The sequence below is a fragment of the Osmerus eperlanus genome, chromosome 13 (assembly GCF_963692335.1).
Source record: "Osmerus eperlanus chromosome 13, fOsmEpe2.1, whole genome shotgun sequence".
Classification (NCBI taxonomy): domain Eukaryota; kingdom Metazoa; phylum Chordata; class Actinopteri; order Osmeriformes; family Osmeridae; genus Osmerus; species Osmerus eperlanus.
In genome coordinates this window covers 1,210,496-1,237,329 of record NC_085030.1, presented here as the reverse complement: position 1 = coordinate 1,237,329, position 26,834 = coordinate 1,210,496, and the positions used below count along the sequence as shown (strand labels likewise).

The following is a 26,834-nucleotide window of genomic DNA, read 5'->3' as shown; positions in this document are numbered from 1 at the left end:
CATCTTCCTCCTACCCATCCTCCTCCTACCCATCTTCCTCCTCCTCCTACCCCTCTTCCTCCTCCTCCTAAATCCCTCTTTCTCCTCCTCCTCCTACCTTTCCTCCTTCTCCTACCCATCCTCCTCCTACCCATCTTCCTCTACACATCCTCCTCCCTCCTCCTCCCATCCTTCCTCCTCCTCCTCCTACCCATCCTCCTCTCTCCTACCCATCCTCCTCTCTCCTCCTCCTTCTCCACCACCTCCTCCTCCTCTTTTCCAGCTCCTTAGGAACAAGAGATTCTTACACATTCAGCAAACCCTGACAATCGTGGAGACGAGAGAGCAGTATGTACGAACTCTGAGCTTAGGAATCAGAGGAGCAAAATGACAGCACCAACATGCCCAGTCACATGCACAGACACAATCAACTGCTCAGCCATGATATGGAGAGGGTAAGGGACAGGGAACTGCTATTATGGGCACCATTAAAGCAGTAGAGGTGAAACAGACGGTTACCATTTCAATAGTCAGACTGTATGATATACTGTATATATACAGTATTGTACTGTATGTCACTGGATCCAAACACAAACTCGCACATAAATGTCATTTCTGAATCCATGCACTGCACACTAAAATACATTGGGGCTATGTGTAAAACCCATTATATCTGCAAACACATAGGTCAACCCTGGTCCATCATATACAGCATATGCTGTTAGGTGTGCCTGTTTGCATATTTTTATGTGTGTTTGTTTCCACCCCTAGCCTGAGGCTAATCTACCCAGAGTACTACCAGGTTCTGCAGACGTATAACCAAGCACTTATTATTCAAGACAGAACCATGACATGTAAACAGAAATAGAATGTGTATGTGGTGAGTGTGTTTGTGTATACAGTACATTCCCTTGCCCTCAATCTGGTGCCTATATTGAAAAGGTAATGTTGGACAGGATGGGACAGGGCAGTTTATGTGTGTGTGTGTGTGTAAGCAGGGATGGGATAGGGTTGAGACCGTGATCCCATCGCCTTTCTGTGGAATTACCTCCCAAGAGACTAGAACCTAGTTAGGTGATGTGTATGTGTGTGAGTGATGGTGTATGTGTCTACACAGGTGTGTGTGTGTGCCTTCTGGCTGTATGTACACACAGGGTGTGTGTGAAGCATCTAGTGCAGTAGTGTAGAAGTGCTTGTAGTTAGTGCATGCTGCATGCTGCCCTCTGCTTGCAACTCTCTGCTTTCAGCTACCGCCGCTGGCTAGCTCCCTTATAGGGGTTGAAAAGAGGAGCCGAGAGTGTCCTCTGCCAGTACATAGCCTCTCCACCACCAAGACTCCTGCAGTGCCTCCTCGCGGCCACACATGGTAACTGGGTACCCCACGGTCCCAGGCTAAACTGCAGGGGATCTCGGAGCAGCATTGGGCCCCAGAGATGTGGTGTGCAGGCGCCCACCACAAGATGGACACGCCCTGGCACCCGTCAACCACCGCTCCAACTATGGGTAAATAGCCCCCCTGCCTTGTGGGTTAACCTCTCGAGGCAAGGCTAAGGGAGCAGACCCCGACAGAAAAGCAATGCACTGGCGGCGCGCAATAGGCGGGCCTAAATAGAGCCAGGACCCGGCAGCCTCCTGCAGCTTGGATGGGGAACTGGTCGTCCAGGGTTCACCCATGCCACCAGATTTACCTCACCATGGCGAAGATAGTGCTACTGGGGATAGCGCGCCTCCAACGACACCCTAAATAATCTCTTTGTGCAGGTATCCACCTCTGACCACGGTGTATACTCTCTGGATCCACATCTGGTTGAAGACTGGCGGTGTTGGGGCAACTGGCGATGGGAGCAGGTTTAATAGACTGGGAGCTTCTAGTCAGAACCCTGCACGTCAGCGGCACAGGGCATTGGTCACTATCAGGTGGGACTGAGTGGCAGCTGATCTCGGCAGCACACTGTGTGACTGAGCAGCCCCTATTTAGGCCGTTGAAGTCAGAAGTGGACGTCATCATTGGCCTCGATGGACAACTACAAGCAAAAATGTGTGTACATGTGTGTGTGTGAGTGTAAGTGAATAGATGTGAAGTAGGGAGAGCCTGTGTTAGTCACAACCACCGCACCCCTACCCACCCCTCCAACCCCACTCCACCCCAATATCTTTCTAGAGCCTTCTTCTCTTCTCTCCTTCTAACCTGCTTTCCTCTTCTCATGTCTTCATGCTCAATTAATTCCAACATTGTTTCTCTTTAGTGCAGACCTGGGGTCTCATTTATAAAACTGTGCGTAGGATTCTTACTAAATGAAGCTTGCGCAAGTTCAGTCAGGCAAGACCGATCTCTGCACTCGGGCTTTATCGTAGTGTACACTTCTCACTCCCCCCGCTAAGAACGCCCTACCTTCCCCCTGTTCCCTGGTCGGGCGGTCACTAGGGTTCAGGTCGATTAGCGCTCCCGCTATCAATTAATGGTGTCACATGATCCGTGCCTTTAAATATGATTCTCTCCCTGTGTAGTTTGTCCATGCTATCAAGTGCGCGACCCTCCACCACCCCGTCGCCGCCCGGTTCCTGTCTCAGTCTTCGGCTCGATTGGTCGTCGGCTGCCGCCACCGCCACCAGTGTCTGGACTCCGTGGGGGATTCTTCTTCGGGCGTTGGGCAGGCGCCCGTTGATCTATATAATTCCCCGTGGGGTTCAAGCTCCAAACACCATAGTACATTTATTAGTCTGTAATAAACATCTTTCACTCATCCCAGGTCTCTCCTGATTGAAATGTCTACGTACGCCCAAAAGCCTAAAATGGTGTACGCCCCCCAAAAATCTGATTTATTAAACCCTAGGTACGCACACGTGTAAGCAATGTTCCCTTTATAAATCACAGATTACCCACAAGTGTGCGTACGTGTATCAGCATTTTACCCCGCCATGAACACGCCCGTTTTTAACCATAAATGGTCAATGCAAAGCACCTCATGAATGCTAATCCAGTATATTAATGGCCCTGGCATGCGATTGTTCTTATGTTGCGTTACGTTGAATCATGGCGTCAGGAGGGAAAAGAAAGAAAAGACGCAACTTCTCAGACACTGACATTGAAATACTTGTAGGCGAGGTGGAGGAGCGAAAAAACACATGAGGCCACAGCAGCGGGATCACCAATAAATAAAAAAGCAATGCGAGGTAACAAAAAAGCATATCCGTAAACACGTTTCTTCATGCTGGTTTTGTTATGAACAGTATTAAAGGGGTTATTGACTATTTTTGGGGGGTATTTCATACTGTTCCTTAAGGTCTCCGAATAGGGTATGTAACATTGGTTGGGCTGAAAATGGCCTGGGTGCTGTTCTATGCCCCCTGATGCTTCCAGTGAATTTGTTCCGGGAAAAAACGCTAGGTTTTCTTCTTTTATGGTATGCTCATGAATATATAGATGAGCTGCGCGCTGATTGGTTGGTCTACAACGAGTGAAGCTGCGGAGCAAAGACGCAACACAGCCAACAGCACTCACTGAAACATCGAAGGTGGAGACTTGAAATAAAAACGTTCAAATAAATCTATTGTTTCTACACAGCACTGTTTTCAACAGATTGACTAGATATCATTTGAAATGATTACGTTAGTTAGTTGTTTCCACTTCTGTTGTCGAAGCAAACAGGATCGACTTAGGTGGGTAACGTTAGCATTACAGCTTAGCAAACAAACTATCGTAATTCAACTCAGCTTCAGTTAGCTCTAGCTATCTTGCTGAAAAATAGATCTGGACAAACATGCATCAGTGGGGAACCTTCAGGGCATTCTACGCCTTCAGGGAAGGCCTAAAAAATAAATAATAATAATACATTTAATGCTAATAATACTAATAATAAAGTATTTTATTTTAAAGTTTTTGTCTATGTCTATCTCATTTAATTTAATACAATACATTTAATACATTTTCTCTCATCTATGTTCTAAAGTTAAGCTTACTGTCAAGTTCATGTCCTGAAAACATGTTATCCAATCAGAATCGTCCGTCTCTATTGAGGCCCAGTTAGCTGGCTAATTCATTGGTTAGGACTTCACGAATCCCGGGGAAGGCCAAGATATGTGTTTTGGTGTGAAGAGTGACGGGCAAATCGACCAATCACGCTTTGATTTCAAGTGGGCGGGAAAAAAACAAAAGATCGTAGGCCTTCATGAAGTCCAAATCTCTGCAGAGTGGTGAGAGCGGTTGAGAGACAGAGTTAAATGGCAGAAGACGATAGTGACGTTGTGGCTAGCTTGATAGCATCGCCTTTTTCAAGGCGGCCTTTCACAGAAAAACTTGAAATAATAAAAAACGGAAGACCAACTCCAGAACTGGAATTAAAAGAAAAGGTTAAGAAAGTGGAAAGGCATTTCAAGACCGACAATTATCAGAGATATCCATGGATGACTGGCTGTAAGAAAACAAACAAGCTGTACTGCTGGAGTTGTTTACTTTTTACAACTGACAAGTCATCCACGTGGGTCAGCGGCGGATTTGTCAGCCTTACAAATCACACACAAGAGTTGATCTTCAGCTAGATGAGCAGCGCCGTAATCATACTACGGCCCACAACAACAAGGTCAGGCAGAACAGAGAGATCCTGAAACGTCTCATCGATGTCGTCACATTTCTTGGAAAGCAAGAGCTGGCATTTCGAGGACATGATGAGAGTAAAGATTCGGAAAACAAGGGGAACTACTTGGAGTTGCTGGAGTTTTTGGCGGGGCATGACAGCCCTCTGCGCTGTCATCTGGATTCTGCCACTGTTTTCATCGGCACCTCCAGCAAAATTCAGAATGACCTGATTCAATCGGTGGCAGATGTAATGACCGAAGCAATGAGGGAGGAGGTGAGGAACACACCTTTTGTCTCCGTTATGGTAGACGAGACAACTGATGTAAGTAACAACGCTCAGATGTCATATGTCCTGCGTTACACCACTGACGGTGGTGTGAAGGAGCGCTTTTTCCAGTTTGGTGATGTCAGTGGTGATAAGCGCGCAGAAGCCATAGCCGGTCAAGTTTTGGAGTTTCTGGCGGACTGTGCCTGCACCAATAAGGTAATTGCCCAGTGTTACGATGGCGCTGCAGTCATGGCTTCTGGACTGAATGGGGTCCAAGCTAAAATAAAGCAAAAAATACCACAAGCTCTCTTCGTTCACTGTTATGCGCACTCTCTGAACCTCGTCATGTCTCAAAGTGCTGCTAAAATCAAAGAGTGCAAAAAAAAATTCTCCCACCTAAGTGGCCTCGCAGCCTTTTCTCAAAGTCAGCCAAACGCACGAAACTCCTGGATGAAATATGCCAGCGAAGACTGCCCAGAGTAACTCCAACACGGTGGAACTTTTCATCACGTTTGGTTTGCACTGTGTATGAGCAAAGAGAAGAACTATTGGAGCTCTTTGAATTAATTGTTGACAACTACAATGATTTTGATGATGATGTTGTACACAGCGCTGATGGATACATTGCACTGCTGACAGGCTTCGAGTTCTGCTTTCTCCTCGCCACATTCAACTCCGTGTTCGCATACTCCGACGTGCTCTTTAGGATCTTGCAGAATAAGGAGTATGACATGCAATTCTGTTTGTCCAGCATCAAGGACTTTTGCAGCACCACAGCGAGAGAAAAGGCCAAATTTGACTCCATCTATGAGGACACTGTGCGCGAAGTCGGGGTTCCCAGCGGGCGCAGGGCACGGAGAGTTGGAGATGTGCACGCAGCGTACTAGTAGCTACACAGTGAAATCCTGGACAACATTCTCACCAGGGCTGGACTGGGACAACAAATCGGCCCTGGCATTTTTGGCCCAGGCGGCCCACACCCACCGTGATTGGTCAGACACATTCCCTGCAGACAGTCCTCTTAAAATATGCGTGCATTCTATGATATGAGTTGCCTAGTGTTCTGCGTTCATGTGATAGTTTTGGATCCTTCAAGAGGGGTCTCAAGACTTATCTGTTGATCTTACACTAAATAATTTATTAATTCTTATAGTTATGATTTGTATATGTATGGTACTTTATAGTATTTTTTGCTGAGAGTAGTATATGCCCTGGAAAAGAGCATCAATACAAGAGAAGCAGTGTATTCACTCACTTTTTATTGACGATTTGGAGGCCATATAGTACACAATTGTCCATACTGAAGTGCAAGTAACAGTGGAAAGCTGCATGGCCCTCTGAACAACACTGGATTATTACCATACAGATACCTTTTGATACCATTTTACCCATGCTTGGTGGCCGCAGTGGTTAAAATAGGGTAACCTAGTAGTACTGTGTCCTCCAATTTAGCTAGATAGATCATTTATTTTGCGTGTTATATTCCCATAATCTTCCCCTTCAGTACTTCATTCAGTATTATTCATGTTATTGGATTTTTGTAGTTACGACATAAGGCGCACATAACACACACACACAGCCTCCCTCCCTTCCTGAGAGTTAATTTGCCTACTCCTTACCACGTCGTCAACTACTCTTTCTTCCATCTTTTCCTCACTCGCTCCTATCACTCTCCTCCTCCTCGGCTTCTTCCCTGACCCTGTCAGTATGTTTCTGCCTCTCTGAGCCAGCCACCTCTCCTCCTTCCTCTACAGGTAATGCTGATGTTGAAGCAGCTAAAGCCCCCCCAAACATGTTCGAAATGTTTGCACATTTTGTGGCATTCGTCTGTAGATTTTTTATCTTTTTCTCCCTTAACTTTTCTGCGTCTTCCTTGCGCTTGGTGGTCGTTTCTACATTTTAGCGATGCTAAACTTTAACGATGCTAAACCAGCATAAGCATTAGCCAACAGCTCGTGTCTCAGGGCCTGCGGGAGGCGATGAATCAGGGGAAGGGGGTTCCTGGATTTGATTGGGTCAGGCCAGTGCCAATAAAGAAAATTAACCAATGGGCCGCTGTCAGTTCTCTTATGGGCCGGCCTGACCAAAAAAAAACAAAAAACAATGGGCCGGGCCGCTGTCAGTTCTTTATGGGCCGGACCAAATTATTTTGGCGATTCGGCCCAAAAGTGCGTCGGCCCACCGGGAAAATGCCCGGTATGCCAGATGGCCAGTCCAGCCCTGATTCTCACTCAACTGAGAAACAGGTTCAAGGATCATGAAAAACTCATGTTCCTTGCCCTTTTGGACCCCAAGAAGTTTTCCTCATACAGAGAAAACTTCCCCAACTGTCGGTACCAGTCCGCGGACCTGTACCGATGATTAATGGGTTAATTGCATTAACTTAACCCCAGGTTTTCAAAACTGTCCTTGGTGAAATGGTTCACGCAAATGTGTCGAGGGTCGAACTGCACAGGGATCTTCTACGCTACTAGTGATGGACCGCTCGGTACTACGGTGTCGATACTGTCTCGACACATTCAACACTCACTGCATCGGAACCATAGATATATATAAAGGGTAGATGTCTCGTCCGCGTTGCCGGACAACGGAGTCGAACGTCCGCACATGGCAGCCATCTTGCTACAGTCAACTCGCTCACCCATAACATTGTGTTGGTGCTGCATGTACTTTTTAAATGACCATAACTTGCTAAATTTTCAACCGATTTTTAAACGGTTTGGTTTGTTATCAACGTCAGAGATGTTGTTATGCCACTGCATACTTCTATTCTATTTGTAAAAAAATAACATAATTATTCATAAGTATGCAGTGGCATAACGACATCTCTGACGTTGATAGCAAACCAAACCGTTTAAAACAAAGTGAAGCATTTTCTTTTAACCGTTGGGCTGTCTCAGACCCCCCACATTGCAAAGGTTAAAATAAATTTATTTTTATTTGTTTTTGTATTGGGTAAAATTGGGTAAACACAACGATGGTTCGTTATGAACCTTTGGGTCATGTGACCCGAAGGCAGCACAAGGGTTAAATGACCATAACTTGCTCAATTTTCAACCGATTTTTAAACGGTTTGGTTTGTTATCAACGTCAGAGATGTTGTTATGCCACTGCATACTTCTATTCTATTTGTAAAAAAATTACAATTATTCATAATAATGCAGTGGCATAACGACATCTCTGACGTTGATAACAAACCAAACCGTTTAAAAATCGGTTGAAAATTTAGCAAGTTATGGTCATTTAAAAAGTACATGCAACACCAACACAATGTTATGGGTGAGCGAGTTGACTGTAGCAAGATGGCTGCCATGTGTGGACGTTCTAGACTCCGCCGTAAGACATCTAGGGCTGTGTCTACTACCGAGCACTTCGAGCACTGACTTTCAGTGCTTAGGGCGCTTACACTGACAGAACCAGCAGAATTCAGGGCACTGAAAGTACCCGGATGGCGCACTGCAAACGGTCAAAAAATGCAGTGTACAACGATGGACACTACTCGCCCTAAACGGGCGCCATCTTGGCTACGTAGCGGAAGAGGAGGAGCCCTTTCGGCAGCTTTTCATTTCATTTCTAAAATAATGGCGGACAAAATGACTCGCAAGCAGATTTGAGTCCGTCACTTCCGCCTTAGATTCGCGGGTGCCGCGAGCAGATTTGCGTCCGTCACTTCTGCCAAGTGGTTAACGTAAGTGTTCCATTTGAGACAGCACTAATCAGCGACGGAGTGCACTACAGATGTAAGTGCACTGTATTGCAGTGCACTGTATTGTAGTGTACTTTGTAAAGTGTTCGGTAATAGACACACCCCTAGTCTTTATATATATCTATGATCGGAACAACGTTTCGAGACGGATTTTAAAAACACTTCCGGTCACGTGACAAATTGTTGCTTGTGTACCATTAGCGAAATCCTGTTTGATCATTTGTCTGCCACTTCAAGATGTATAAATATATATATGAATATGTAACAACTTTACACTGAGTTCATCGTCTCAAACAGTTCGAAAATCATGATTTGACCCGATTGTTTTGTTGAATGAAAACCAACGCTCCCTTATTCGATACCATGCCATCTGATTCGAAGGACAGCAATAATTCCGTTCAACCACAAGGACCATTACGATCACGTTGTGGAATTAGCTATAAGACTGTTGTGTGTGCCTCGTAGCTGCCAGCAGATGTCACTGTCGAGTAAAAGTTTCGAGCGTTTCAAAGGCCCAGACTCAAATGTTTCAATTGTCTTTGTGTTTCGGAAAGCCTCGGTTTGCCCATCCCTATACGCTACTACGGTATAGACAAACATCATGCCCGTCTAGTCAATGTTAGCTAGACTCTAGCTCATCTGCTTTTTATTAACGCTGATTAGCAAGGAATGCAAGAACAGCTAGATAGCGAAAACACAGAGACTGTAGGCAGTCTGATTACAGTATGGTCATCTGTGTCGCCAATTCCCACTGTCTCCAAAATGTGCGTAGGCCCACGGAGGGGTCAGAGTTTGCGTGGAGGACCGCACATTCTCCCGTCAAGTTTGTTTTTCATAAATCACAACCTTTGCATGGGAAGTGGCGTACGCACATTTTCAGCCCCGTTTTGTGCGTACGCAACGTTTATAAATGAGACCCCTGGGCATTTTACGGCCCAGTCCGGCCCGCGTGAGGTAAATCAAAAATTAAAAATTACGAAATAAATGTGTTGAGCGGTAGGAAATCTGTAATCCTGAAAGACTACAGTGATCAGGCGATTTAGGTATGTGCACTTACGCAGCCTCACAGGAGGCACTGAGCTAGCTGTTGGTTAGCCCTCGAAAACGTCCGCTCACGGTAAAAAACGAAAGGTTGTTACAGAATGTAGAGTTTTTAACAAGACATGTACTTTTAAGTATCGGACTGAAGTCAAAGGCAAAGCTGCGTACAAATACAATAATTTGACTGATGCAGTGGTGCTGAGTGGTGGTGCTGGTTTGCTAGTTAAGCTGCAGACCCTGATGATCACCTGTCAGCTATCCTTCGCATAACTACCTCAGACATTCAACCAGACTTCAATGCACTTGTTCAAGCCCAAGACAGACTGAGTAAGAGAAACCGAACTGAACTGGAAAACATCAAAAGCACTTATTGCTTTTGTATAAAGTTAATCAATTGCTGGTCTTTAACATACATCTCATGTATTTTTGTGAAGGTTTAAAGGTATGTGAAAAATATAAAATGACACTTTTGACATATTTTCATAGCCTTATTGTAACATGTATTACCAGTAGCAGCTCAAACTGTATAATTTTCAAAAAAAATTCTAAAGTAATAAAATAACTATTGATCAGAATTAAGTTCAGCCTATGGGTTCGGCCGCCACAACGGTCCCAATTTGTCATGTGGCCCTTCGGGAAAATGTATTGCCCACCCCTGCTTTAGTGTTTAGCAGGCCTGTACACCCGGGGCCTCTTTGTGTGGGTGCAGGGTGCAGGTTGAGACTAGTGGGTTGTGACATAAGTTCCCTGCTGCAGTCCAGGCCTGGAGGACTTCCAGGAGAAGGAGAGGCAAGGAGGGAGGCGCAGGGGCCTCCGTGGCCCTCTACCAATTGACCAGAGTCTTAGTTGTCTGGAAACAACAACTATTAGGAACTGTTGGCTGCAGCCAATTTAAAGTCCTCCTCATTTAAATGTAGGACACAATGTCTTGCTCAATAAATGTACATGCCATATTTTGGGGAACAAATGCTTATGTTTCCATCCATGTTATGTTTAATTCAAGTAAGGAAAGAAGTAAGAAAGAGAGAAAGAAAGAATTAAAGACAGAAAGGGGAAGAGCGGGAGAGGGGATGAAATGAGACGAAAGAGGAAACAAAGTAGAGAGGGACAAGACATTAATATTCTAGTCTTGGTGTTCCAGTCCTTTGGGTGTGCAAGTATGTGTGTGTGTATGTGTGTGCGTGGCACCAGCACCCTGCATGCTAACTTAATGTCCCCTGTGACCAACACACGGGCATCTAAACATATCTGCTGACTCACACAACTGTTACATTTCCTAACACACACTGCAGGAACCGTCTTTTGCTTCAGCCCCACTTAACACCAGGCCACCTCAGACACCATTCTAAACAGAAGGCATCTCTGACATGTTACCCAGCCTTTCTAAAACTGATAATGTTCATGGAGGGAAGAAGAATGGTCAATAATTTGGCATTTAAGTCGGGTCAAGTTTGGAGACTGTTGAACTATGTCCATAATCAATCTAAAGCACTCGCTCATCCATAACAGCAGATACACAGGTACCTTCATATGCTGCTAATTCGGTTTGTTTTGAACGGCAAGTCAAACTAAAACAAAATTTGAATTCCATTCAGTTCAGCAAGGTCAGCTTGAGTAAACACCCACCCACATCCCGCATCTAATAAACAGATAATCTTGACTTCAGTACCATCAAGGACAGATGCGCACTGAACATAATGCAATGGATCAAAAGTCTGACAATAACTCATGCGATGCACACCTGATGATTTAACCATAACAAGACAGCTAATGCAACAGCAACGGAGTGGCTGGCGAGCTGATACCAGATTTATGTCAGATTTGTAGACCACTAATAAATACATTACGCTTACTTCTCCGAGAAAGAACGTTCCCTTTAAGCAGCTCCCTCATCCACAACTTCATCAAAATAAAATGACACAAAATGATTGACGTGAATGATAGGCTACGTAGGTCGAGGTCCTTTTTTATAGACCTTTACTTCATTGATTAAAAAAACAGACACCCTCTAAACACATTACACTTAATTTACTTTTTTGACATTGTTTTATAAATAGCCTACTTTTAATAAATACATTATCCAGTAGCCTAACTTTTTAACATGGTTTTTGTATCGGGAAAATGGAGGATAGATGTATGGATTTATGTTTGTTTTGCAATTGTTAACAATTATGTAGCTGTGATAATTATACTGGGATAATTTAGATTGAGATATAGGCTTATATGCCTGATGCCTGAACATTTGAAATCACAATGAGCTTTGTTTGTATCATTCTGAAATCATTGTTCATCATTGTTTAATGCATTAGGCTAAGTGTTGTAGCCTATGTATTTAAGTTGATTTTCTATAAATTTAGCCTACATATTGAACTGAGGGAGAATGAGAAAAATGATAATGTCCTTGGTAAATGATCGTTTTCCCGTTGGGTCAGTGTTACAGGAAAGTCTGGTTAAGCAACAACACGGGCTAAGCCTGACAGTTAACTTGCCCCGGACTAGGCTAGTTTCGAAGCAGAAGTTGCCAAAGTAACTGAGTTTGAACCAAGTTGAGCTGGCTTTATGGAACCAAATGAACTAGAAATTAGTCCACCTAACTGACATAAGCCTGGCTTATTCTGTAACATTTATGGAACAGGCCTCTGACAACTGCCTGCTCCACAGGATCAGGGGATATCAGCATGAACAGCTTGTTCACTGTAGTTGGGGTTAACATAACTCTTGTTTAGGATGGGGCTAATAGTAAAGCCCAATGTGTGTTTAGTGCTAGGAAACTCCTTACATTCTTCCTTCCTTCCTTCCTTTGATCTAGCCTTCATTCCTATCATCCACCCTATCCTTGCTTCCTTCCTTTGATCTATCCTTCATTCCTATCATCCCCCTTCCTTCCTTCCTCCTTGATCTATCCTTCATTCCTATCATCCACCCTTCCTTCCTTCCTTACATTTACATTTAGTCATTTAGCAGACGCTCCAGAGCGACTTACAGTAAGTACAGGGACATTCTCCCCGAGGCAAGTAGGGCCAAGGACACAACGTCATTTGGCACAGCGAAATGGCAATCGAACTTGCAACCTTCAGATTACTAGCCCGATTCCCTAACCGCTCAGCCACCTGACTTCCACTTCCTTCCTTCCTTGATCTATCCTTCATTCCTATCTTCCTTCCTATCTTCCTTCCTTCCTGCCTGCCTGCCTGCATTCCTATCATCCAGCCTTCCTTCCTATCATCCACCCTTCCTTCCTTCCTTCCTTCACTCCTATCATCCATCCTTCCTTCCTTTGATCTATCCTTCATTCCTATCATCCACCCTTCTTTCCATCCACCCTTCATTCCTTTGATCTAGCCTTCATTCCTATCATCAACCCTTCTTTCATTCCTTCCTTCATTCCTATCAACTACCCTTCCTTCCTTCAATCTATCGTTCATTCCTATCATCCACCCTTCCTTCCATCCTTCCTTCATTCCTATCATCCACTTTTCCTTCCTTCCTTCCTTCCTTTGATCTATCCCTCATTCCTATCATCCACCCTTCCTTTCATCCTTTCTTTATTTCTTCCATCAAACACAAAGCCTTAGGCTAGTCAGGGCATGAAACATGAAGCCTACAGACTGTCCAACGCAAACATAATCAAAAACACAAAAACTGTGTTTTTGTGTTGACTGTTTGTGCTGTTCCTGTTTGTGAACCTTCCAGTGTCAGACATTCTCTCTACGGGTGTAGTGGAGAGGTGAGGAGAAGAGAGGAAGGGGAGAGTAGCAACGAGAAGGCAAGAGTTAGGAGAGGAGACGAAAAGAGGAAAGGAGAAGAGGGGGGAGGAGCCCTTCAATAGTTGCCTTTCCGCCTCAGTGATCACATCTCAGATTATCAGTCTTATACATTCAACCCCAGGCTGGAGGCAGTGGAGGGGTGAGAATGAAAAAGCAGAAAAAAACTGATAACAGTGAAAATAGAAACCGCAGTTTCCCCTTCCTATTTTTCCTATTCCCATATTAACATGCCATCCACTGCAACTCTCTCAGTCTCTTCATGTCTCTCTCTTTCTCTCTCTCATTGTCTTTCCATCTCTCTCTCCCTTCACTCTTCTCTTTCTCTCGCCTGCTCTGTCTCTCTCCATCTGCAATTCTCTGTCTTTTCATCTCTGTCTCATCTGCCTCTCTCTTTTCCTTTTTTTCCCTCTTCATCTGTCTCTCTTTTCCCCCCCTTTTCTCTCGCTGCCACTGCCAGTAGGCACACAGCTGTAGCACATGGAATCCCCTGGAGTGTGTGAAGTTATTGTGTATGTGTGTGTATGTGTGTTTGTGTGTGTTTCTAACTCAGTTAAGGACAGGATATTTGCTCAAGCCTTCTTCTAATGAAAATCGAACCCATGTGGGAAGGTGACCCTACCATAACGAACTGATTGTGTGAAACTGTATGTGTGTTGGTGTAAATGTGTCTTTATTTCTCTATTAGTGTGTATGTCTTTTGGTGTCCATGTGTATATCTGTCGGTGAGTGAAAGAGTGAGAGATGGAGAGAAAAAAGAGAGAGACGGAGTTGATCATAGCTACTTCCTCAATGTCAATCCAACACATTTTTAACTACAATTAAGTTCACAGCTCTTGACATATCTCCATCTTTCTCGTTGTGACAGGCCTAGGGGCCCCTTCATCAGTGACTATAGTTATAAAGGAGCCTGTCTTTCCAACGTCTCATTCATCTACTTTATGGGAGCGTATTAGAACAAAGAACTGAGAGTACACCTGCTTTCCAGCTCCACGGTTTTCTGTCGGTAGTCCATTTAAATCAGGAGAGACCTGGGATGAGTAAAGTGATGTTTATTGCAGAATGATAAATGTACGACATTTATCTGAGCTTAGACCCCATGGGGAATTAATGATCAAAGGGCGCCTGCCCTACAGAGTCCAGACACTGGTGGCGGCAGACCCAGCCAAGGAGTCGAAGAACAGAGACAAGGCACTGGGTGGCGGCGGGGAGGTGGAGGGTCGTGCACTTGATAGCATGGACAAACTAAACAGGGAGAGAATCGTATTTAAAGGCAGTTTAAATTTTTCCCTCAGTTTCAATACGATCAGATCCCGTCCAGAAAGAGAGTATAACGGAAGAAGAACATAACAGAATCAGTCAGGCGGTTGTGTGTATGAAGACCACTCACTGACCCTTTCCTCCCAGGGGTGGGGGGTTGGGGGGGTTAGGGGGTCAATGTGAGACGTAGTTGATGACAGGACTCCCTCCCATTCCCATTTCTCCTTTACTCTCCTCTCTTCTACCCCCATGCTTTAAATGGGCTCCAAGGGCTGTGTAAGCAGCAGAGGATGCTCGCAGGCAGCCACACATATGGAGGAGGCATGGTTAACAACACTGCCACTCAGCTAAACAGCTGTTCTCCCCTTGCTCCCCTCCTCCTCCCTCTCCTCCTCCCATCGCCAGCTGATGAAGCCTTCACCAGTTAACAGGGTTCCTGGGACAGGAACACCCAGAGCGACTCCCATTTGTTCACTCACCATATTATGTACAACATTAAGATGTCTGTCTTTATGTGTATGTGCTGCTGCTACAGTACTACACACTATATACTAGGCCTCTAATTAGGCCCTGCCTGTTGGAGAGAGCCAGTGGCATGGCAGGGAGTGGTGTGGGAAACCCCCTTTTTACAATACAATGTCCGTTTGATCCTATTGGTTGAGCTACCAGCACGCGACCTACTCTGCACCTGCGTCATGCGTGCATTCATTGCATTCACAGTAATCGCTTGAACGGAGTTAACTAAATTGTATGTACAGCAAAGAAGATTATTGAAAATGTTTAATGTTTTGGAAATAAATCTGTTAAGTGAATTTCAGTTGAATTTAAAATGTTGTTCAAAGTATTGTGATACGTATTGTATTGTACACAGGGATGTAGTGGGGGCTAAATGCACGTAAACGCCGTTTACGCACCTCCCGAAATTCGGAAATAGCGTTTATCCACCTCTAAATTGCAGAAATTGCGTTTATCCACCTCTAAATAGCGTTTATGCGCGTTTACGCACATCTAAGTTCCCTGCACCTCGTATTCTGCCGTTGGAATAATCCGAAATAAATTTGGTGTAATTTTAAGACACCAAAGTCTAAATTTCATATTGTTTAACATATAAACGCTGTAGTCTGAATCATTTCATCTCCGCTGTAGGGTCTGTGACCCTCCAATCAATGCGTTGCGGCTGCGGCGGCGACACCAATAAGGGTCCACGAAGTAGGCTATGTACACACACGTTGTGGATTAGTTTAGCTGTTCGGATTGGATTAATTAGCCATGGATATCAGGCGATTTTTGAAGAGACCATCGAGTGCACCCACTCCCACAGATGCCCGCAAAAGGCCTCAAAAACAGAGTGATCAATTCACGTTTGTAAACGTTGTTTTGGTTTGCACAACATCGCATTAAGACAGGGACAAACGGCTAGCCTACTATTATTAACGTTCTTTTAATTACGATGATGCAGATACAAGCCAACCTTACCGGTTCCATCCCAATAGTCCTAATGAAACTTAAAAATGAATAAACAGGGTTGTCAAGCGTCTGTGAAGGGGCTGAAATGCGTGGGGGGTTTGAAACTGATGTGAAAGCTCGTCTCGGGGGGGGGGGGGGGGGCTTGACGACCCTGTAAATAAATAAAAACATTCATAGTTTACCCACCTCTATTTTTACCACTACACCACTGATTGTACCCCCAGTATCGTGATTCATATTGAATCGTAAGCTGAGTGTATCGTTACACCCCTACCACCTACACTACACCTAAACACCTACATGACATACGGTGTGTAAAATATTATGGATTGAAATGCTAAATAAAACACTTGAAAAGGTATGTCTCTACCAGTCCCTGAGAAAATAGTTTCCATTAACTTTCTTAATGTAAATGTCTAGTAGTATTTGGTGTTATTTGTGGAAAATTGACTTGTGTTTTACGCTGCTAGGCATGGTAAATACAAACTAGAAATACCGATGGAACGAGGACCCCAAAGGCTCCAGAGTACCAGCTAATGCTCCAGGGTACCAGCTAACACTCCAGGGTACCAGAGTGTCCCTTAGATATGGACTGTGCACACAATAAATGTCCTATATTGTAAAACGTATGTAGATGTGAAACCTATGGTCAATCCTAACCACACGTCTATAAAGTCTTCACCTGATTACATTTATGTAATCTTTCTATCTGAATAATTAATACATTTCAAATCAAATGTAAAGTATTTATTACTTACAAATTTGAGTATGCTTGCTATCAGCAAGGCACACTATTGTTATCTTATATATAAATATATATATATATATATTATTATTATACCCACCATGACCACAGTTTATATATATAAATACATATGTATATAATAATAAAGATACATACTTACGTTAAATATATAGAAAATACATACTTATGTTAAAGATACAGTTGTATGTACACCACATTAAAACTTTTGTCTTTCTCCAAATATTAATAGTTTGGAGGTGATATAGCGAAACAAAGTGCCTCAGCTGGGGCAGTTGCAAGCTAACTTCACTATTGCCGCAGAAATGATCCCGTCTCTAGTTAATGTCATGATCGCGCTACGAGTCCAGCCAGCAGGGACTGATCTGCACTGGTGAGCCTCCCTCCCGTGGCACCATGGTCTCCTTTGACACATCGGTGGAGGAGGACAATGTTAATGTTAAGATTGTCTTATTATTGTTTGATTCGAATGTTTTGACAACTTGCATACTTGCTTTTGTGAGGTTGACTTCTATGGGCATTCACTTAAACATCATTTTGGCCAAATGGTCCATATTTACTCATTCTGTGGATGCAATTACCTTGTTCATTTAACTCTCCATCACGTTGCCTACAGCCCTGCAGTGTTTCCTTTGTAATATCCAAGTGGCGTTCATTATGCACGGAATTATTGTGCAGAACAAAATATAGAACAAATCAACCACTGGATATTTGACAAATGCATTGTTGTGGTCCTTGATCGGAAAGGTGACCAACAAGAGCAGCAAGACTCTAAGCAAGAGTCATTGTGATCCTTGAGGAAACTAACATGGGGTCCAGCAAACCATTCCTAAGTACCGTTGTACTCTCGGAACAAGTGCGTCTTGAACCTTTTCTTGAAGGTGGGGAGACAGTCAGTGTCTCTGATGGAGGTGGGGAGTTGGTTCCACTACTGGGGGGCCAGACAGGAGAAGAGCTTGTGTTGGGACCGGGCGCTCTTGAGCGGTGGGACCACCAGGCGGTTGTCTGAAGAAGACCGTAGGTGGCGGGTGGGGGTGTAAGGCTGCAGGATAGACTTGATGTAGTCGGGACTGCACCCGACTACATCAAGTCTCTCCTGCAGCCTTTTTATTATGAAAAAAATAATGTGCTGAGCCAAGGTTATTGCATACAATAGACTTCAGTGGTGTAACCTCTCATGTTTCAAACAACTTTTACATAGATGGCATATTGCTCTACGACTGAATGTGCTTGAGAGAAAGATTGATGGTCTTTAATGGAATTGTGGCTTTGGAAAGATTATTCATCATCATCATAAACTTTATTTCGGACACTTACTAGGTCCTGATGAAGAAAGTGTTTTGTCCGTCTCTTCATAAACGGAGTGACTAAGTTCAGTTGAGTTCTGGATTTTAATAAGTATTATCAATCTGCAGATTGGGAGAGAAAACCAGTCTTCTGACCATAAATGACAACACAACACCAAGCTTAGGTCTCAACCAGGTCTCTTTCAGCTCTGAAAGCCGGAGGACCATCTTTTATAGGGCACAGGAATGTAAACATAGATAGTGACAGTCAGGCAGTAATGACGTTAAAACAGTCTCAGAGGAAGAGATTCACAGCTCCCAACACATGACCACTCAGACTAGAGAGATCATAGTTGGCGCTCTCCTTGTAGTCATGACCAAGGACGTTTACCCAGTACTTTCTCCTGATCACGAACATCTATTAACCCTGACACATAGACACCATCTACTCTTACTAATAGCAAGCTTACATGAGAACATACTAACTAGTATCCAATGACTAGTTATATTGATTAGTGAATAATGTAAGCACACCGGAAATCGCAATTTCTTCCACAGTCCATAGATTAAAAAACAACATACAGACAAACATATAATAAAATCACGATGTACATCATTTTCTGAGGAGGCTCAGACGCCAGTGATTCCACATATTAGAAAAGCATCGTACTGAACTTAGTGCCGGATTGGTCAGTACCAGGATGATACTGTTCATAGAGGTTGTAAGTCTGCACATGCAGCTATACATGAGTCTGCGCAGCACTGCAGGGCAGGTGGGCACATCCACATTAACAAACATTTGGCTTGCACTGCTCCATCGCAGTACCCTTAGCAGCATCCGCAAGCCATCATTATAGGCAACATTCAGTCTGTGCATACTACACTTTTTGTAGTGCCTCCACAAATGAGCAGTATACATGGGGGTACAGTATGCGTTGAAAAGTTTGGTCTTAACTGGTGGTGAGCATGCACCAAACTTTCGGATCAGCATATTAGCTTGTCCATAGAGCATTCGACACTGTCTATTAATGTCTCTGTCATCAGACAGGTCAGCACAGATGTAATGTCCCAGATATTTACATTCATCAATGACATTCATTTTGTTTCCAGACAAGAAGAAGTCGGGGGAAGAGAGTTTAGAGTCCCCCCTGCTCCGGACAATCATGATGTTACTTTTCTTTGCATTGTATTGGATATCAAAATCTGATCCATATTGGGAGCACACCTGTAACATCTCTTGTAGACCAGCACTATATGGACAGAGAATTACTAAATCATCAGCATACATTAGATGACTGATGATACTGTTACCAACCCTACAACCCTTTCTACAGTCATTTAAAAGAATTGACAAATCGTCCATATAAACAAAAATGGAGACAATATACTGCCCTGCCTCACTCCATTAGAGACATGAAATGGGGCAGATATAACATTTCCCCATTTCACACACATACTTTGTTGGGCATACCAGAAAGCCAGGATTCTTATCAGACATTTAGGAACACCTCTCTTACATAATTTATAAAATAACTTTTCATGGTTCACCTAATCAAATGCTTTTGAGGCATCAATAAAACACATAAAAATGGTGGTATTGTGACTGTGATACAGCTCTAACAGTTCTTTCAAGGCAAATATACAGTTTAAATCCAAACTGGTTGTCAGAAGTCAGCAGAAATGTTTCCATTTTCCTAAGAATAGCTTTGAGTACTAGCCAGAGCTATGGGCCTATAATTGTCTTTGCTGTTAATTTTGCCCGCTTTATCTTTAACCACTGGAACCAAGATCACAGACATTAAGGAGTCGGGTAAAACTCCATGAATCAAAATTCCTGAGAAACAGATGGTGAGCAAGGGATACAGTTTTCCACTGGCATTTTTTAAATGCTCAGCAGATATCCTGTCTGCACCACATGACTTGTTATCTAGCCCTGTCACTATATCAAAGACCTCTTGTGGAGATACAATCACCTCTTCCCTGTTGTCAACTTCACCAGCTACAAATGAATTGCTTTTGACACAGTTAAAAATGTCACAATAGTGTTTTTGCCACAGCTGAGCGATCTGCTCTGCTCCACTTGTGCCGTCAATGTTAGTTGGTAGGGGCATTTTAGAATTGTTTATTTTTTAAATTTCTTCCCAGAAATCAATAGGACTATTACTTTGTAGTTTTTTTGCCAGTGTATCCGACCTAAGAGTGTTCTCATTTCTCTTTATGTAGCGCAGAGCATATTTAAAGCTCAACTTTGCCCTCTTCATGTACTCAAATGTAGGGCCATACTTTGGCCTGCCTGATTCAGCCCAGACTTTAAAGGCCCTTCTGGCCTCGGCATGAATCTCTTCAACATACTCATTCCAGCCAGGTTTAGCTTTAAATGTTTTGGTCTTATACAGATGCTGACTTGACATGAGCAAGCAGTCCACAATATTATTATACAATGAACACAACTCGGCTCTATGTTGTGGATTTTTACAGTTAATGTCATTACAATTTACAGCATATTTAGGCAGCTCAACATTACTCAACATAGTCCCACACTGTGCAGAATATAAACACATGTCCTTCTCAGTTAAGCTTGACCACATGATTTTCCATACAGGCAGATCGTTGCTCACAGACATGAAAGATAGCATATTACCCACATTTATACACAAAGAGAAGGGCACATGGTCAAAGGTGGCAAGTTCATAATTAATCCTGATGTCCTCAATGAAGTTATGAGCGTCACTTGAACAAATACAATGGTCTAACCAGGAGGTTGTGTGCCACGCCTTACTAGTGTAAGTGTAACTGTCATTAGGCAGCAGCATCTCACTAGAGAGGAACAGCCCATTGTCTGAACAGAAGTGTTTTAGATGATTAGCAAATATAGACCTATGGTCAGAGAGATCTGCATTCCAGTCTCCCACAATGAAGATGCTGCTAGACGAACTATCTTGTATGTATGCCATAATATAGGCCAATCTGTTTAGATATTCAAATTCATTCTCAGAGCTTTCAAATGGGAGTACAGGGAGTCAGGAATACAGGGAGTCAGGTGGCTGAGCGGTTAGAGAATCGGGCTAGTAATCAGAAGATCGCCGGTTCGATTCCCGGCCGTGCATAATGACGTTGTGTCCTTGGGCAAGGCACTTCACCCTACTTGCCTCGGGGGTATGTCCCTGTACTTACTGTAAGTCGCTCTGGATAAGAGTGTCTGCTAAATGACTAAATGTAAATGGTGTGTAGATGTTCAGTACTGTGAACTTTATATCCTCACTACAGAACTCAATACCTATTGCCCAGTCTACACCCAGCCGAACCACTTTGATCATCTGATCATATTTTTTGTGCCACAACACCGCAACACCTCCAGGGATTCTGCTGCGAAGTAATCCAGTACTACAGTCAGTGGTAGATTCTCCTGCTCCATAAAAGTCTGCATGTATGGAGTTTAGTCTTTCCAAATCCTGCTTAGAAAGGAAGGTCTCCTGCACACATAATACATCGCTGGTTTCTAAAAGTTTATTTACAACTAGGCGGCGTGATTTATGTGCTTCACTGTGCCCTATGCGTAATCCTCTCACATGATACAATATTTAGCTTCATGTGAAGTCTATTGAGCCTTATCACAAGCGCTTGCTTCACTGATGGCCTCAAGCACCACTGGCACAGGTGCAACGCCAGGTACATTGCTGTTTCCAGCCTCCGCTCCCAATCCTTGGGCCATGCTAGCAGCTTTAGGCTTGCGAGCTTCATAGAACCGGCGAACATAAATTCCCTCTGGCCAGAGTTGTGGGTCATATAGTTCAGCTACTTCATCACACTCTGCCATCACGCGAAACGACCCAAATCTGTTGCGGCCGGACTGAATTTTCTCACACGTCACCGCTTTGCCCAATTTATCAGACAGATAAGAGCAGAGGGTGTCAGCGTCCAATACAGGGAAAAACCTAGTGGCAAAGACACTCAGTTTGGTTTTGACCACTGTAATGTTGCTCTCGGTTCCAGTGCCAACAATTCAAATTTTCCTCCGCTGATCTCTTCTTGCCGATTGCTGATGAAGAGACCGTTATACACTGCTCATCCTCCCGAAACACTGGTTCTTGGTAGCAGTACAGTCTGACAGGTCACTCTCTACTGCTTGTCCATCTGTGGACCATATTAGCTCTGCCAATCTACAACAGCTTCGCCAGAGATCCAGTCTCCATGTCAGGCTGTGGAATGTTCAGCCTCTATGTAGGTTTCTGCTAGTCAGCATGTTTCCTAAAGTTTCTGTCATTGGGAATTCATTGTGTTCAGGCTATGCAAATTTCATAGCAACAGCTACTGCATTTGTGTTTCCCTGAATCATCTTCTGCAGCTGATCTTCTCCTGCAGCTGCTGTAACTGTGTGTTGTAGCGGGGTGTTCAAAATAATTATTTGTAACAATAAAAGGACTCTCTGTAAAAACGTTCTTTATAGGTCCGGAAAGTTCCTTACAATATACTTTTCCCAAATTTCTATCAGAAGTTTGTGTGTTGTTTATCAATATTTCTAAATGGTTCTTTATAGCATCTCTACTATTGTGTAGCCACAGTCGTTTGGTTAGCTAGACCGCAGGGGCTGCTGCTCTACAGGACAATGAACTAGACAACGTGACCTTGTTTAGAGAGGCAGACGTATGATCTAACCTTTATGTTAAATGTGTTTCATTCGTCGTTTTTCCTCTGTGTGGAGCACTGGATAGGCATAGGGCTGAGGAGGGGTCAGGGATGCAACTGAGAGAGAACACAGCACAACCAACGCCACAAAACACACGCCTGTAGTCAATGGCAACCACAACCATGTGAGTCTTGGAGTGTTGTCTAGGTCAAAGGTCAAATCATTAGGGATATTTGTACAGCCCTTTGTACCCCAGTGCAGGAAATCAACACTGGACTGAAGGGCACCGAAGAGAGGAGGACAGAGGGAGAGAGGGTATTAATGCTTTATGACAGTGAGATGTAGTGAATGAAAGAGGAGAGAGAGGACAGCGGGGAGAGAGAGGACGTAGGAAAGAGGGGCACAGAGGAGAGAGGGGAGATGGAGGAGAAAGTAAAGCAGAGAGGAAAAGAGAGGAGGCGTGGAGGAGAGCGAGGGAGTGGAGGATAGAGAAGGCCTTGAGAGGAGGCACACAGCTCAGCTGTCAGTACTTCCTGTGCAGGTGGGGCAGGAGGACTGCCAACAACCACCCACCCCCCCACACCTCCCACGACGCCTTCCCTATCACCCCCTTTCACACAGACACCCATGTATCTCTCTATAATGGATGCTTGGCACTGGAGCCAGAATAAGAAAGAGAGAGAGAGAAAGACAGAAAGAGAAAGTTATGGTGAAATTGCAGAGCACCAAAGCAATCCATCCATGTAGCCAGCCAGCAGCCATCCAGCAGCCATCTAGCAAGTCAGTCAGCCAGCCACAATCAGAGAGGAAACCGATGAGACTGTCTGGGAACACTTCTGGGAACACTCACCTAAAAGACGTGCAGCGCTTGTTAGCACGCTAAGACGCCAGGGCCCACAGACAGCAGAGAGGAGCACCAGTCATCATGCCCCACTGGCAGTCCTCCATCAGTGTGGGTAAAGACATTACCTCCCCTGGCTGGTGATGATCAGGGTTTTTTGATAAATGGGTGGATGGCAGTAAGGTGCTTAAAGATGTGTTCAGTGTGTGATCAAAGCGCAGTGCTATCACCTAAATGTAACCACAACAGCATATCAAACAGGTGTCCTCTCACAGTTCTCTCTTTTCTTCTCGCTCACCACTTAGTTCTCTTGTTTGTCTCCTTCCCTCTCTCCACCTTCCCTCCCTAAGAGCCCTGCTCTCAGTAGTGCTACTGCTGCTTGGTTTATGGTCTCTCCAGGCTGCTCCAAGCAGGGAGGGACTAATGTCTGAGCTCTGTGAATGAACTGCTTCCCTGCCCTCTGCCCATTTTTCACTTCATTTCTCTGCCTGTTCCTTCCTTTTCTACTCCTCTCCTCTCCTTTCTCTGCCTGCAAGACCTGGCCAATCAGAGAGAGCCACACTAGAGCTGGCCAACCAGAGAGCCACATCAGACCTGGTCTATCAGAAAGAGACACACTAGGCCTGGCCACTTAGGTGATGATGGACACAGTGACACAACTAATATCCTCTATTTCTCAAACTGACCATTCGTTCTCTTTATCTCTCTACACACTACTTATCTGCAAGCTTATTTGAATCCTGTAGAACTAGCTATAATCCTCTTCTATCTCCATCTCCACACTCCATCTCTTCTGTCTCTCTCAGAACCACACCTCTCTTTGTCCTTCTATCTCTCTCTCTTTCGCTTTCTCTCTGCTCCTTCTTTCTCTCACACACTATACAACCACTTTCTCACTTTTCCTCCTCTCTTTTCCTTTCTCTTCACCACCTCTGCATTACTCAGACAGAAACAACAAACAGCCTTGGGTCTATTGTCTCTTTGGTAACAGACTAACTTTCAGCTCCAACTGAAGACCTTTCAAAACACCTTTGAAGAGTCCTTTGTCAACACAGAGCTAAGTGTCTCTGCACTATTCTCCACTGTCAAAGGCAACGGTATTCTGCATGGATAATATGGATAAAAGTAATATGGTGGGAGAGGATGACTGTCAGAAAAGTTAAAGATGTAACCCTTTATTCTGTATGAAATGATACTGTGTTCAACATTCCATGTATGCAGAGAAACTACCTCTAAGTTAACTCTAGGCTTACGTAAACATACTGGACCCTTATCCCTTGTGTTATCTTCGGGTCATTCTGACCGATCAGTCATTGTGACCCACCGTCGTATTGCCACAAATGTACCTCATACAAAAACAAAGTGAAACATTTTCTTTTAACCGTTGGGCTGTCTCAGACCCCCCACATTGCAAAGGTTAAAATAAAAATAAAAATATTTGTTTTTGTATTGGGTAAAATTGGGTAAACACAACGATGGTTCTTATGAACCTTTGGGTCATGTGACCCGAAGGCAGCACAAGGGTTATCTTGTTGACCTGGGGGAGGGTGAGCATTTGTTACTGACTCTGTGTTGCTGAAGACTAGAGGATGTTTGGGGGTTTGTTTGTTTAAAGGAGATAGAAGCTTTTATGACACCAAAACCTGTGTTTCAACCACACACACACGTAAGATCTATGTAAGGGAGACAGCCAATGAAAGAAGAGCCATGTGACAGTTGCATGTCTGTGTATGAACCAATGACTGTTGAGAGCGGTGTTGTTTAAATGTTCTTGCATGGAGACCGGTCGGTTGACAAACTTTTTACCACCATGGCCTTTGTCGACAGTCTCCTTGCTTCATATGCTGCAAGTAATAAACTTTTGACTTCACCGAATCTGTGAATTACTTGATAAAGAGAATTATCCAACAATGACATTAGTTTGAGGCAGTCCGTCTCAAATCCCCTCTTGTGGAGCAGAGAGAGAAATACGTCTAGAGATTCAGTACAAAGCATCCTAGTGAGAGCTGAGTAAATAACTGCTTTTGTGTGCTGCCGAGTTGTGCCCCCCCCAGCTTTAATTATGGTTTCCGTCAGCCGAGAGGGAAGAATAAAGGATCTGACACCACCTGTCCCCCTCTGCCCGTCTCTCTCCGGACCTCGGAGACGCTCTGACACCCTGCAGCACTCGTGCACCCAATTGTGTTTGTGTGTGTGTGTGTGTGGGGGGGGTATGCTGTTTGTTGCCCAAACACACAGGCTAAGTTTACAGTGTTCACTTTCTTACACCGTGAAAATAGGCTTCATTCTGTCTGCGACAATTGACCTTGCCAACTCCGGTGTGCAGGTATTTACACATCAATGGTGGAGGGTTTGCGCATCAATACAAAGCGTGGGCTTGCAGTGATATTTTGCTCAGAGGGAAACGTACATTCGCCTCCATTCCCTCGCTCTCTTTCCGCAGCCCACAGCGTGTTTCATGCCTCTGCTCCTTCCTCCGCCATGCAATGGATGGATGATACCAAGGGGAGGGAGCTGCACTCACAGAAATTAATCTCTAGTGACGGCAGATGAATGTATGGCCGTCTAGCCAGATGCACTTCTGCGTCTCCACGCTGCAGAAACATTATGGGATGATTGTGAGGGGGCTTGAAGGCCTTAGCGACCAAGAGACGAGGCTGCCCTGGGTCTTGTACAGGAGTGGGAGGAGGTAAGCGCTAGGCGGTGAGGCTGTGAGCAGGGATGTAGCACTGCCTCAATGTTTTAGAAGGCCTGGCCTTAATATGGTCAAATTATATGTCAACTTGGAGGATATGGAGAGGGCTATGTGGTGTATACATACACGTACGTACAAACACATATACATACACAAGCACACACACAAATTCACACACGCACACACTGTAAACATGCACACAAGCTCACTCTCTTTCTCCCCCTCCCCCATAAGGTGTGTGTGTTCCTCTATCCTGAGCTAAGCTGTGTGTGAGTGAAAGATGGTAGTTGGAGGTACAGAGGCAGAGTGCCACTGGCGGGGTTTCCAGTATCCAGCATGACTGACAGATGCCGATTGATTCACGACCCCTAAACCACTGTTGTCATTCATGTTATCCCTCCTTCTATCCCATCCCACCCCCATTCACTCCCTCCCTGCCTCCTCCCTTCTACTGTTTATTCTCTCCCGATCTCCTTCGTGCATTCCCTCCATACCATCCTACTTCCCTCCTCCTATATTCCAACCCCCTTCATCTTTCCCACCCTTCTTCTTCCAATGTGG

At 44.3% G+C, this 26,834-nt stretch overlaps 2 protein-coding genes across 5 annotated transcripts in view; both read right to left on the bottom strand.

Annotated features, from left to right (window-relative positions):
• LOC134032503 (myelin proteolipid protein-like) overlaps positions 1 to 26,834 on the bottom strand; it is a 422,406-nt gene that overhangs the window by 140,440 nt on the left and 255,132 nt on the right. The window lies entirely within an intron of this gene.
• LOC134032131 (neuroligin-3-like) overlaps positions 1 to 26,834 on the bottom strand; it is a 205,829-nt gene that overhangs the window by 32,797 nt on the left and 146,198 nt on the right. The window lies entirely within an intron of this gene.